This window comes from Solanum tuberosum, unplaced genomic scaffold (assembly GCF_000226075.1).
Source record: "Solanum tuberosum cultivar DM 1-3 516 R44 unplaced genomic scaffold, SolTub_3.0 scf00100, whole genome shotgun sequence".
NCBI classification, from domain to species: Eukaryota; Viridiplantae; Streptophyta; class Magnoliopsida; order Solanales; family Solanaceae; genus Solanum; species Solanum tuberosum.
The window spans coordinates 685,319-698,735 of NW_006239024.1; positions in this window are offsets into that span (position 1 = coordinate 685,319).

Sequence of the window (13,417 nt, forward strand, 5' to 3'; positions counted from 1 at the left end):
AGTGTGATCAATAATGCAACATTCGCATACATACACGTACTATAATGAAGCAAGAACAAACATATATCACACAATCATGAAATCAGAACCATCACCTACCTCGAAACAAGCTTGATCCCCTAAGAAACTTGATTCTTCCCTTTCCGGATTCGTTTCGCTTGTTCTTGGTCTACAAACAATCAATATAATACGGGAATCAATAAACAATCACTAAGTACCCGGATTACTAACAATTCTATCAACCCTAGACCATACCCATGATCCCAATATCCAAATTAGTGCTTTTTCCACCATAATTCTCAGACCAAAACTCTTCCCCATTGATAATTACCCATTAGATTACATTCTACGGATCAAAAAATGGATTCGGGGAGTGAAAATCTTACCTTTAGCCTCAAGAATGGTGGAAAACTGTCAAGAAAATCCCTGGGTTAGTTCCTTAGCTCTCAAGTTTGAAAATTGCAAAATAAAGACGTTTGGGGTTTATTCCTGACTTAACTCGCGACTGTCCCGTATGGCGGTCCTGCCCTTGCGGGAATAATTCCTCCACAACGGCTTGCACGGAACTAGTGAGTTGATTTAAGAAATCCAAACCCTCATTTCACAACACACCTTCAACCAACAACACTTAGAAACTACCCATTCACGCTAAGATCAATTTCGGGAGTTCTACTCGCCCAAATTCAATTCTATAAAGTCGTACGGGTTCCTTAACGACTTATCTATCTACTCATGTGATCAAATTCATAATTAGATCACCCAATTGTTACCAGATATCCCTAGACTTTAATGACTCCGATTTCATCCAAATTTGGACTAGATTGGGAAATTCCAAGTTCCTACGAAAAAGTTTTTCGACCCAAAATTTTTCCCCGTTGGCTTTTCTATAACTACGGAACCCAATCGTTACAGGACTTATAATCCTCTGTGGGCACATAGTTATGGGACTATGGGCGTAAGCTGACCCAAGTCCAGCTCGGTGCTAAGTCTACTCCCAATTGAATGCATATGAAGCTAAAATGCACTAAATACTGAATAGCTCAAAATTCTGACATGCTAACTGAGAATACAATATTTATATACTGAGAGTACTGTGAATCACTCTAGATACATACTAATACATGTACCTTGTGTGTATCTAGTGTGATTTACATGTGTCTGAGATACATACAAATCTCGCTCGCTTCGCTCCCTAATCTCTCTCGCCTCTCTCCCTTTTTATGTATCTGGTAGCAAAAATACATGTATCTAAGCATAAGACATGTAGACAATTCCAAATTAGTGGTAAGATACATAATATTTTGGCAATATGGATAATAATAATATTAATAATAAATATATACAGTATTGAAGTATGTCTAATTATATAGTTTTCTAATATTTTTAACTATCATTGACCAATATTTTGAGAGTAGATTTTAAAAATTCACCTTTAACTATATATTTGACTATAAAATTTGACCAGATTTTCAAATTTTGGTCTTCAAATATTTTGAAGTTCCCGAACACTAACTAAGATTTGTTTTTGGATTTTGGTTACTTCCATCCACGAAACTTCAAGAAATTTATTTTTCTTCTAATTATATTAACTTTTGTCGTCTGCAATTATAGTAGTATATTAAAACATTTTCCTATTATATTGAACTTTCGAAGATTTTGATATATAGATTATTTCATTTCAAATTTTGTTCTCACCTACCTTCCTCAATTTGATAAAGTCATTAACATATTAGAATATTAATCTCTTTTATTTTAAAATTTTGATTAATTTTTATTATTATTGTAAGCAAGACTATATTTCTTAAGTATCTGTGTAAATTTATTTTGTTACTATAATTTTAACATAATGAAGAGATTTGTTTTCATTTATAATATGGCAAGAAATTAATTACACTATCGAAGAATTTTTTGTATAAATAAGCAACACATATTTTTTTGAGAGCCTCATCAATTAACATATCATTTTAGAGTCATCGCTGAGAAAAATACCCTAGGACATCAGAAGATTCCGATGGCTAAAATAGAAAATGAAGATGATTTATACTCATTATTTTTAAAGCATCGGGAAACTCTATACAAGAAAGCAAGCAATATGATTGGGAAATATGACATTGATGTGGGAATAATAACATTTTCCCCCTCTAATAATCCTTTCGCAAGACCCTCACCTCAAGAACTCAAAACCTCCATTGTTGAAGAATTGGGATAGACTCAAGAACTCTTCAGGAATCCTTACATAAATGATTTCATAGAAAAATCAATGAAAGGATTACATGATTGGCGTGAGGACGAACAAGCCCATCACTATTAGAAGCCTCACATACCTGGAAGAACAATGTTCTTGAAGAAACTTGAAGGAAATTCTTGGAAGATTTTCCCTACCCTAACGTTTCTTGAAGTGTTTGAGCGTAGAAATTTAGGAGTGAATGAGAGGGTTTGATTATGAAAACTAATTTTTCTACACGTTTAGGGTAATTTCAATGATTTCTTTGGGGTTTGTTAGGACTAAAATACCCTTAAAAATAAATAAAATGAGATGGCGGTTAGGATAATTTTCCAGCGGACAGTGAGGTTTGTATTCACTCTGTAACGTAGAGCCATCGCGGAGCTGCTGCTAGGTTAGAGCGTCTCTAGTAAATCAACCATATCTTTTTACTCAAAACTCTGAGTGAGGCCAACTTGGTAGCGTTGGAAAGATGACTCGAAGACCTTTAATTTGATAGTTAATGGGTCACCTAATTCTTTATGTGTTGGGATATATGATTGTTTGAAGTTGACCTAAGTAAAATCTTATATAAAAACTTAATAAGTAAGGTAAACTTCAACTTAATTTTGTGCTAGCGGAATTTAGTGATCTTAATTCATATCAAAAACCATTCCTACACTAATGAATTGACCTTAGAATATAAGAACAATGAAGAATCACTCGGTACGAACTTATACGCAATTCAAGAATGGTTTGGGTCTTAACTTAGAGATTTTTGGGGTGTTACAATATCTCACCCTCTGAATCATTCGTCCTCGAATGATGGTTAAACTGAGAATGGAGGGGAAAAGAGTTACTATGACCACCTCTCTTGACTTCTGAGCTTGCCTACTAACATAGGTGGGACTGATTGATACTAATAGTTTTGAAAGTGGACTAGAGTACATAAGTTATGAACGATATGAGTTTCAACATAGTCACACTCTATCTGAAATTATTTTACATGAGTCAAATGAATCTGGGCACGAAGTAAGAATAGAAATACTATGCATTAAGCGATAGACTGATAGCTAACAAGTTTTGCAACATTTTCCACCCCACTCTTTTAGGAATACTAATCATCATCACTGTCACTAACATAACTGGGAAGGATCATTGGAAGGTCTTTAGGGAGAAAGATCATAAGCACAATTCATTCTAGATATCTGATATAAGAATATTCATGGAATAACATTATATTGCTAGACACTGAGAGTAAGTCATAATTTTGTGAGATTGAGAATATTATGAGACATGAGTGCTGATATGAATAGGTTCATATCATGAGGCTGATATCCATAACTTTATGGAGTAAGATTGAGATCAATGGGTTAAAGTCTTTTTCCCTCATTCTGTGATCTGAGCATAGATGTAAATATGGTTGTAGTGTATTAACATAGGTCATGAACATAATTCTGATATAAGAGACATCAACATGATGTTGTGATGACTGACTTTGAGGAATACGCTAGAGTATGAATGGATTGATATAACACTTTAACTCAACCTGAACATTTAACTATCTAATTATCAACACTTGATTTGGTTTCTCATCTTAACATCTCCATGTTAGGTTTAAAGCTGATACTTTAAACCTATAGATCTATTCAACCATCTCTAAACTGGTCTACATTTGCTTTACTCTAATACTCAGGAAAGTGCTAATCTCATGTCTACAGAACTCTCCGTGTGCAAATACTAAGATTCCTTCTAGGGCTTCATTCTATGCTTCTTTTAACCTCTTCTCATTGGCTTATAAAACTGCTCAATCTAACTCTTAATTGTTTGACTTCTCCTTCTTAGCCCACTAATATTGTCCTTCTGAGTTCATATCAATCTAACTGGAGAAAACTTGAGTTATCTTTGAAAGGCTCATCATTGTCTATATATAGTCCCTTCGACCAAACTCTTAAAGGTAATAAATAATTCTTACATCAGTCTACTCCATATTGATAACTCAATTATACTCTCTAGGCACATATAGAAAGTCATAAACTTAATTAAAACCTCCTTCGACTACATAAAATCTCGGGTACACCTCTTAATGCTCTTACTAATCTAATGACTTAGCCTCACTTTATTGCTCTCATCTAAGAGTCATAATACCACACTTGTACCATTCACATTTATATAAAAGTAACATCTTAACTGCTCACCTAATTTATGTCAAACCTACTAGATCAGATTTTAAAACTAACATCATCACCCTCATTCTTCCATCCTTTTGATCACGACACTCATCTCAAATTCAAGATTAGTGTCTATTTCTAAACACCGATATCAATATTATTACTCGCTTACTGTACTAACTTACAACTACTAGATAAAATTAAGAAATACTCGCCCACTAAGACCTCATGAAAAGTAGTCAATCTTTATCTCCCAGTCTACATACTTACATATTACTGTCACATTCCATTTCACAACTTAAGAATTATTTACTCATTCACTATACATTATTGCTTAATTATCTTTGTAACCCTCTGAATATTATGGGCTCTCCCTTAAAAGTCATAAGCCTATATTAGAGCTATCCCCTCATGAATACTACTGCTCTTGTATTCAACACCTACACTTGGCCGCTACTAACACAATGAAACATCATTATAAACTCCTTTCTAGTTAAAGTATACTCTAACTCATCCTAACTCGTAACTATTCCTCTACCCTCTATCAGGAACTCCATACAAAATTATTATTCTTTAGTCTACACATAAAGGAAAACTCATCGTTAATGACTTACTAGGTACATGACTACAACAATATAATTTGCCTCATCACTATCTCCCTTTCTTAAATTACTATACACCTGCATGCATTCTTTTAACTTTAGGTACTTTTACTACTACTACTACTTATAACATCGCAACTCATACTATCTCTTTGGAAAAAAAATACCAGTAGATTATTCTAAAACACACTTCCCTCATAAGGGTTTCACCTGAAAAGAGGTTTAGAGAAGAGAGCATGGTAATACATCTCGCTTTTAGCTTGAACATACGATTCATATCAATAAGAGTGCATTCTTTAGAATCTCAACACTTAAGCTCACTCACAGGCTTCTCTTAAGCCCCTCTACAGTCTCATGACATTATTAAGAATTTTCTGCTTAGAGTAACTCATCGATAAGAATCTGACTTTTCTTTTCAACCACCTTGAGTATGTGGGGTAATCGAATGGATTTGAGAAGCACACGAGTATGAATAAGTTATTTATGACACAACTATACTACACGATTTAGAGTATGAAAGAAGAGAAACTTTTCTTAAATGTCTGTAGTCCCTCATTTATATAAGTGGGGGCCTCACAACCATAAATAAGATTCTACTAACACCCTAGGACACTTGAAGTGTGTGCTCTGATACCAAGTTTGTCATGCTCCGAGCCTACACCCTGGACGTGGCCAACACTCAAGAACCATTTGTAATCCCCAAGCAAACCCTTGGCCAGACTACGTGACTTACATGACTCTAAGCAATAAGCAAAGGCGTAAAATAGATGAACATTTAGACATTTAACAAAGAGTTAAAATATTGTCTTGCAAATACTTAACATAAGTCATAGGTTAAATAAACATCCTAAGAAAACAATGGAAGCATCTAAGTTTGTCTGCCTATGAAGTCTCTAACAATGTAAGATAGATGTTAGGACAAGACCCACGACACCTTCAATACTACTAAGCTTAATGAAAATGAAGTCCCCTAAAAACAAGGAGGCCTCACAAAATATTGTATGTGAGTGAATAGTGATCTCAACGAAATGCCTGTTGAGAATTCTAAGCACACGTAACTGCATCATAATAAGATGTAGGTCAAATGAAATCAGTACATTGAATGTACTATTAAGTGATAGGGCTAGAGTAAACAATTACCTTACCTAAATGACTGAAGGCAACATTATTAGATCAATACATAAATATGGAGTGAAAACCATTTGAGCTTTACAATAAGATTTGCAATGAAAGTAACATGAGAATGATATACTTTACTTTGTGGGGAGTTTTTCTAAACGAAAACCATTACTATGAGCCTAGTAATGATACAACATTTCGCCCACGTTGCAAGGGCCATCCTATACATTGTCGGGGGTATAGGATGATATTGTGACTATGGATCCATCTAATAGGCCTTCTCAGAGGTAGGGAGGAGTCGCATGAAGAATCAATGTTATCCTATCCTACGCTGGCTACGTAATATATGGGACTTTCGAGTTATAAAAGACTCTAACTCAATTTGGTGCTCCATACTACTCCTAAAATAATCAATATAACCTTATGCTCAATTCACCCATTTCAAAGAAGGAACGTTTTACTTTATTGAAGTACTCTTTAAAACGTGAGACATATTTGCATTTTTAAAACATGCACTCCTGAACTTATCTTTCAAGGCAAACAATCAACATAGGTACATATATATACATATATATAAATAACATTTGAAGCTCTTATGTGTTTATGAAATAGAGCCTTTAAACTTTCCTATTGTATTAAGTTAATTTGGAATGTAAATGAAGAAATATGAGTGGGACAAGTAGACTCTCGCAAGGATTAATAATGACTTTAAGAGTTAATAGCAAGAAGAGAACGAAGACACGATTCAAAGTAACACATACGGGACGAAGAATGGAGAAGAAAAAGGCCAGGCGCGTTGCGCCTACCCCAAGAGGCCTAGGAGTACTTTGGGGCGCACTGCAGGCACAGGGTGGCAGCCTACCTGACTCTTTGGTAGTGCATTCCCCCATCCCAAACCCAGAAACCCGACGAATTTTCTTATTTAATTTTAGGTCCTAACTCATCTAGAATCGATTGGTTTCTTTCAAACTCTATTTGATTCATAAACCTAACATAAATTCAATGAAATTTCACTCAAATTTTCTCAAGAAACACAACTCATTCGCAAGACCCTCACCTCAAGTACTCAAAACCTCAATTGTTAACGAATGAGGCGAAACTCAAGAACTCTTCAAGAATCTTTACATAAATGATTTCATGGACAAATTAATGAAAGGATTACATGATTGGCGTGAGGACGAACAAGTCCATCACTAATAGAAACCTCACATACGTAGAAGAACAATGTTCTTAAAGAAACTTGAAGGAAAATCATGGAAGATGAACCCTAGCCTTAGCATTTCTTGAAGTTCTTGAGCGTAGAAATTTAGGAGTGAATGAGAGGGTTTTATTATGAAATCTGATTTTTCTATACGTTTAGGGTAATTTAGATGACTTCCTAAGGGTTTTTATGAATAAAATACCCTTTAAAAATAAACAAAAATGAGCTGGAAGTCGGGATATTTTTCAAGCGGATGGTAATGTCTGTATCCACTCTGTACCGTGGAGCTATCGCAGAGCTGCTACTAGGTTAGAACGTCTCGAGTAAATCAGTCATATCTCTTTACTCAAAAGTCGGAGTGAGGCAAACTTGATGGCATTGGAAAGAGGACTCGTATACCTTTAATTTGATAGTTCAAAATAAATTTATATAGATACTTCAAATATACTCTTGCACTTGCCATAATAATAAAAAGAAATAGAAAAATTAAATTAAAGAGATTAATATTATAATATGCTTAATTACATTATCAAATTTAGGAAAGTAGGTGAGAACACAATTTGAAATAAAATAATCTATACATCAAAATCTTCGAAAATTCAATATAATAGGAAAATGTTTTAATATTCTACTATAATTGTAGACGACAAAAGTTAATATAATTAGAAGAAAAATAAATTTCTTGCCTAAAATTTCTTGAAGTTTCGTAAATGGAAGTTACCAAAATCCAAAAACAAACCTTAGTTAGTGTTGGGGAACTTCAAAATATTTGATGACCAAAATTTCAAAATCCTGTCAAATTTTATAGTCAAATAAATAAGTAAAGGTCATTTTTAAATGAAAAAAGCTTAGCTATTATGAAAATTCTGGCTTCTTCACTAAATTTGAATATATTTTTTTTTCTAAAAAGTGACTTTAAATTTTAGTTGGCTTTACTCGATAGTTTCCTAGTACAACTATTACTAGTAGTAGGAATATGGATCAACTCCACTCATTATATTCCTATTCTCTTCTTCTAATATAATCACTTCTTTTAAAGTTGTCTATCAAGTGGATAATGTTTTTTTGTGTTTCCGTGTGATGCTTCAATATTTTTTAAGGTTCGATTTAGAAATATAATTTATATTTATATTTTATAACTTCTATTGTCATCATATTCTTAAATCATTTAAGATCGGTCAAATACTCACTATTTTACCATAATCTTTAATTATCAATAAATGAATAATTACTAATACTTTTGAATAAGCATATCAAGTAGTGGTTCTAATTAAAAATTAAAAAATTAAAAAAGTGTGAAGGTGATAACATCAAATATACTTCTTAAAAGGAAATATAAATGGTTGTTTGTAATGTCATAGAGAATGTGGAAAAATATTATCAATAGCAAAAATATAACTCGGTAGCCGTTATATAAAAAAGAGAGATTTAAATTGAAACAAAAATAAAAATAATAACAATAGCTTAGACTAAATATTTATCTGTTTTAAATTATTAGAAATAACGACTATGAATGTGTTCCCATGATTGCATAACTTAGCAAGAATATTATCAGTGATCTATTTCAGTTCTTAGCATGCAAGATCAGTAAGTTATTTATCATCTAAGTGGATGATCACTTATATAAGTGAATTTTACAACACAACTTGGTCCTTCTATGGGTGTATGCTTTACTAACCCTTATCTTTGATCCCATATTGGTATCCCTTGGTCCCTTCAAGCTATTAGACGAGGGTTTATATAACCTCAAATCTTCGTTGTACAATCCATTTTCCCATCTGTTACCCCCTTAGTCCATCAAGTAAGAACAAAGTGAGTTCTAACGCGGATCCTCATTAAAAAGCAATCAAAGCAGAGAAAAACAATACATGCATGAAAACCATTCAAGAATCACTTCTTACATTAACTTACTTTGATAATTAATTATGGCTCTCACAACCCTAATTATGAAATTTAGCTACACATTATCTCAAAAACACAATCAAAATTCATAAAAATAAATTTATTTGTGTCAATCATAAAAATTTAAAAACAATAGCTAAAATATCTTCCAAAAATCACGAATACAAATAAACAATAAAAGAGAAGAATGAATAAATCAAAGTTCTCCGTCCTCCATGGCGGCTCTTACAATGTTCCCAAGATATAAAGTTTGAAGCTCTATGTTGTATATTGAATGTTGTGGCCATTAACATACCACATCAGTAATAATTCCCCATTTGCCCGGCCTATCTTTGGCTTATAGCCTTCTATGTATAGCCAAGTAAAGCGCAAATATCCACATATGATTGCCTAGATTGTTGCATGTCAGCCTTCTCCTTGGGACCTTATTGTATCCTCCTTTTAACTTTTTGTGCATTCCGTTAATACTGAATTCTTCTGCCTTCATGATTTCTGTCACTTGTAACCAGTGCCCTGCCTTGAGAATTTTACTCAGAATCCAGGAGGCTTGATCAACTATCACATTCCATGGTTCCCTACCCTTGAGATAAAAGGTATGGACCTAGACAATCCATAGAGTTATCTTTTTTGTTGCTGAGGTTCCACATGTGCTTTAGTATAGCTGCTTTATTCCACACATATATCGCTAACATTAAGTCCTCCAGCAACCCTTGGCTAGCAAAGTGTTTCCCATGCTATAAGTGCCTTCCCTTTGCTTTGAACCTCACCATTCCATAGAAACCTTTTGCACATTGTTTCTATTCTTTGTAATATTTGCTTAGGCAACAGGAATATCTATGACCAGAACCTGCATAGTTGTAAAGACACTATTCACCAGTTGAATGCTTCCTGCATAATATAGGAATTTTATTGTCCATGTAATTATTAGTCACATCATCCTATCTATTAGTGGTTGACATTGATCTACTGATAATTTCTTTGAACTCAGAGGCACCCCAAGCTACTAAAAGGAAGTAATCCCTTTGTGAAACCTATATGTTGCAATATCATATGTTGATAGCTTCTGAAATTCCACCAAAGTATACACTGCTCTTGGCCTGATTAGCTATGAGTCCAAAGACATTAGAAAATTGTTGAAAGCATTCATATAATACGGTTGTTGATGGTATATCTTCTCTACTAAACAACAAGATATCATTAACAAAGCTTAGTTGAATAATTTGTTGTTTGTGGCATCTTGGATGGTATTTGAAAGCTGGTGTGGATCTCAGAGTTTTCAATAGCCTGGTTAGATATTCCATAGCAGGGAAAAAATATATAGAGATAGAGGTTTCCCTTGTCTCAACCCTCTCTTTGCTTGAAAAGGTGAACTAGGGCAACCATTTATCATGATAGAATAATATTTCGTCCTAACTAAACTCATTAACCATGATATGAGCTTGTAAGGAACCTCCATGCCAACTAGTACCTCCTCCCAGAAATGCCATTCCAAGGAGTCATAAGCCTTCTACATATCAATCTTAAACATACATCTTGGTGATATGCCTTTCCTTCCATAGCCTTTGACCATTTCATGACTAATAAGAACTTTATCAGTTAGCACTCTACCAAGTACAAAAGTAGCCTGACTTGAATCCTCTAGATATTCCATAACATTGTGAATTCTATTTGTGATCATTTTTGAAATGATCTTATATATAGTAGTGCAACAAGATAAGGCATGCATTCTTGATTGAGGTAGGGTGATTGATGAGTCCATGATTTGGACTCATTTAGGGCTTTATTTGGATAGATTTAGTGTCCTCAAATGCTTATTTTGTGCCAATAACTGATGTAAACTCCTTAATTTCCAGGTATTTGGATTGAGGAACAAAGCATGGACACTAAGGAGCAAAAAGGAACAAGGAAGCTGAAAGAACGAAGAAAAGAAGGAATGTTGATCACCTAATCCATTGGGCAAGTTGCTGAATGGCTATTATCTCACCTAAAGTTACAGTGTGCCATGCCCTGAAGGAGAAAGTCAAGTCGGCGAGAGAAAGAAGCAGTTGGCGTGTCACCAAATTGATCTGCGATGCAGTGTTGGATCGGCCAAAGTTACAGAACTTGGGGATGCTGAAGGCTAAAGCAAAAAGGTGATGGAATTGACCAAAGGGCGGATCACCGAGATGATCGGTGATCCTGACTTACTGTGCCGAATGGTCCTTCGCAACATATTTTTGGCGACTATAAATACATTTCTGAATATTAAGTTTAGTATCAGTTTTCATAATATATAATTTTTGGAGTTTGAACTGAGAGTATTGAGACAACTTTTCCTTAGCTTTGAAGAATTAAAGTTTTACATTTTTGAGAAATTAGAAGTGGGTCTTTGAGATTCTTCAATTTGGACCTTTGTAAAGACGAAATTAATCTAACCCAGTTGATGGACATACAATTTGGTAATGATTTTTATCTTTTTATGATGTCTAGCTAAAACCCCAATTCTTGGGGTGTGATTATGTGATTATGGGTTGATTTAGCTGATGGGTATTGGTAATTGTTAGTTTAAATGTTGTTTAGAAGTGATTTCATTCAATAATTGTGGTTGAAATTAAAGGATTCTAGTTGCAAATGCAGTCCTACCTTCATGTTTTTGGCTTGCTCGAGAGAGAGATTTTAAAATCAAGATTATTGAATCGATGGTTTGTGGGTATTGGGTTGTCATGGGTTCAGCTCGAGAGAGTGAATCCTAAACCCTTTTCCACACATTCAGCTCAAGAGAGTGAATGGACTAAAGCGTAGGTTGTTCTTATTTGCATGTTTGTTGGTGTTTGAGAGAAACCAACTTGATTCGGGATAAATTGTTTGAGAGAAAGCTTATCCCCACTAAAGTCTAGCTTACTCACTAATTTACAGTTATTTACTAACAGTTGCAATTACCCATTTGTCTATATTAGCCTATAATTGAATCACATCCCAAGAACCTGTCTCATTATTGTTAAATTCGTGTTATTTGTTATTGTTGTAGCTGATAGTTGAAACCAAAACCCCGCTGTTATTTGACATTCGTGTCACCCCTTAATTTGAATTATGTTTTTATTCGATAATGTCTATTCCTATGATTTACTTCAGCATATTCGTACTTGCCTATTGATTCTCAAACATGTACCACTCCTTGTGGGATTCGACTCCAACTCATTTAGTTGGGTTATATTACTGACTAACGATCGTTGACACTTAAAATTGGATAAAGTGTCCTGATAAGTGAAATCAAAATGGCGCCACTACCAGGGAGTGGTGTTGTTTGAGAATTTTTAGTTAAGTTGAATTTTGTTCTGGTTAGTTATAGTTGAATCTACTTATTTTTAGTTTTCGTTTGCTTGTTTGTGTTTCAGAACATGAAGTATGAGTGTGAACGAAAGCAATGGTAGCCAAGTAGGCCACCAAGACGACATCGTCAACCTCAACGATGTCAATGAGCCTAATGCTAATGACCCTCATCTTATGGGTGGAATTGGTGTCATTCGCTTGCCGCCTGTTGAAGGGAACGCGGTGTTCCATATTACTAGCATATCAGAAATTTTGTTGATGTTTGCGGACCATTCTTCTTCAAGAATATATCCCAAGATTCGGTCCAGCTAAGATTGTTCCTGTTCTCTCTGATGGGAGAAGCGTTCAAGTGGCTCGCTGAATTTCCACGAGACTCAATCACTTCTTGGGAAGAGCTTGTCACCATATTTCGAGTGTGATTTTTCCCTCTCTCAAAGATAATGACACTTCGGGACAACATTCAGAGTTTTAAGCGTCTAGAAGGTGAGCCAATTCATGAAACTTGGCCACGATTCAAGAAGTTGGTGCTTTAATGCCCAACTCATGGCTTGATTGACAATGTGTTACTGCAGTAATTTTACCGAAGCCTTGACTCGGTAAACAAGGGTGTTGCTGACCAACTTTCTTCTAGAGGTTTGATGCAGCAACCTTATGTGATAGCAGCTCAGTTCTTGGATGGCATGACTACAATCAACCAGGCATGGTACACACGTGAAGACCAGGTCTCTCTTCTGAATTCAAATTGACCAAGGAGAAGATAGAGAAATAGAAAGAGAGGGACCAGAACATGGCCAAGATCATGACACAACTTGACATTTTGTCTAAAAATGTCATGGGGGCTGGTGCTCGGAGTATCAATTATGTGGGTGTTGTGTGTGTGAATCCCGAAGAAGCCAAGTTTGAAGCTTTG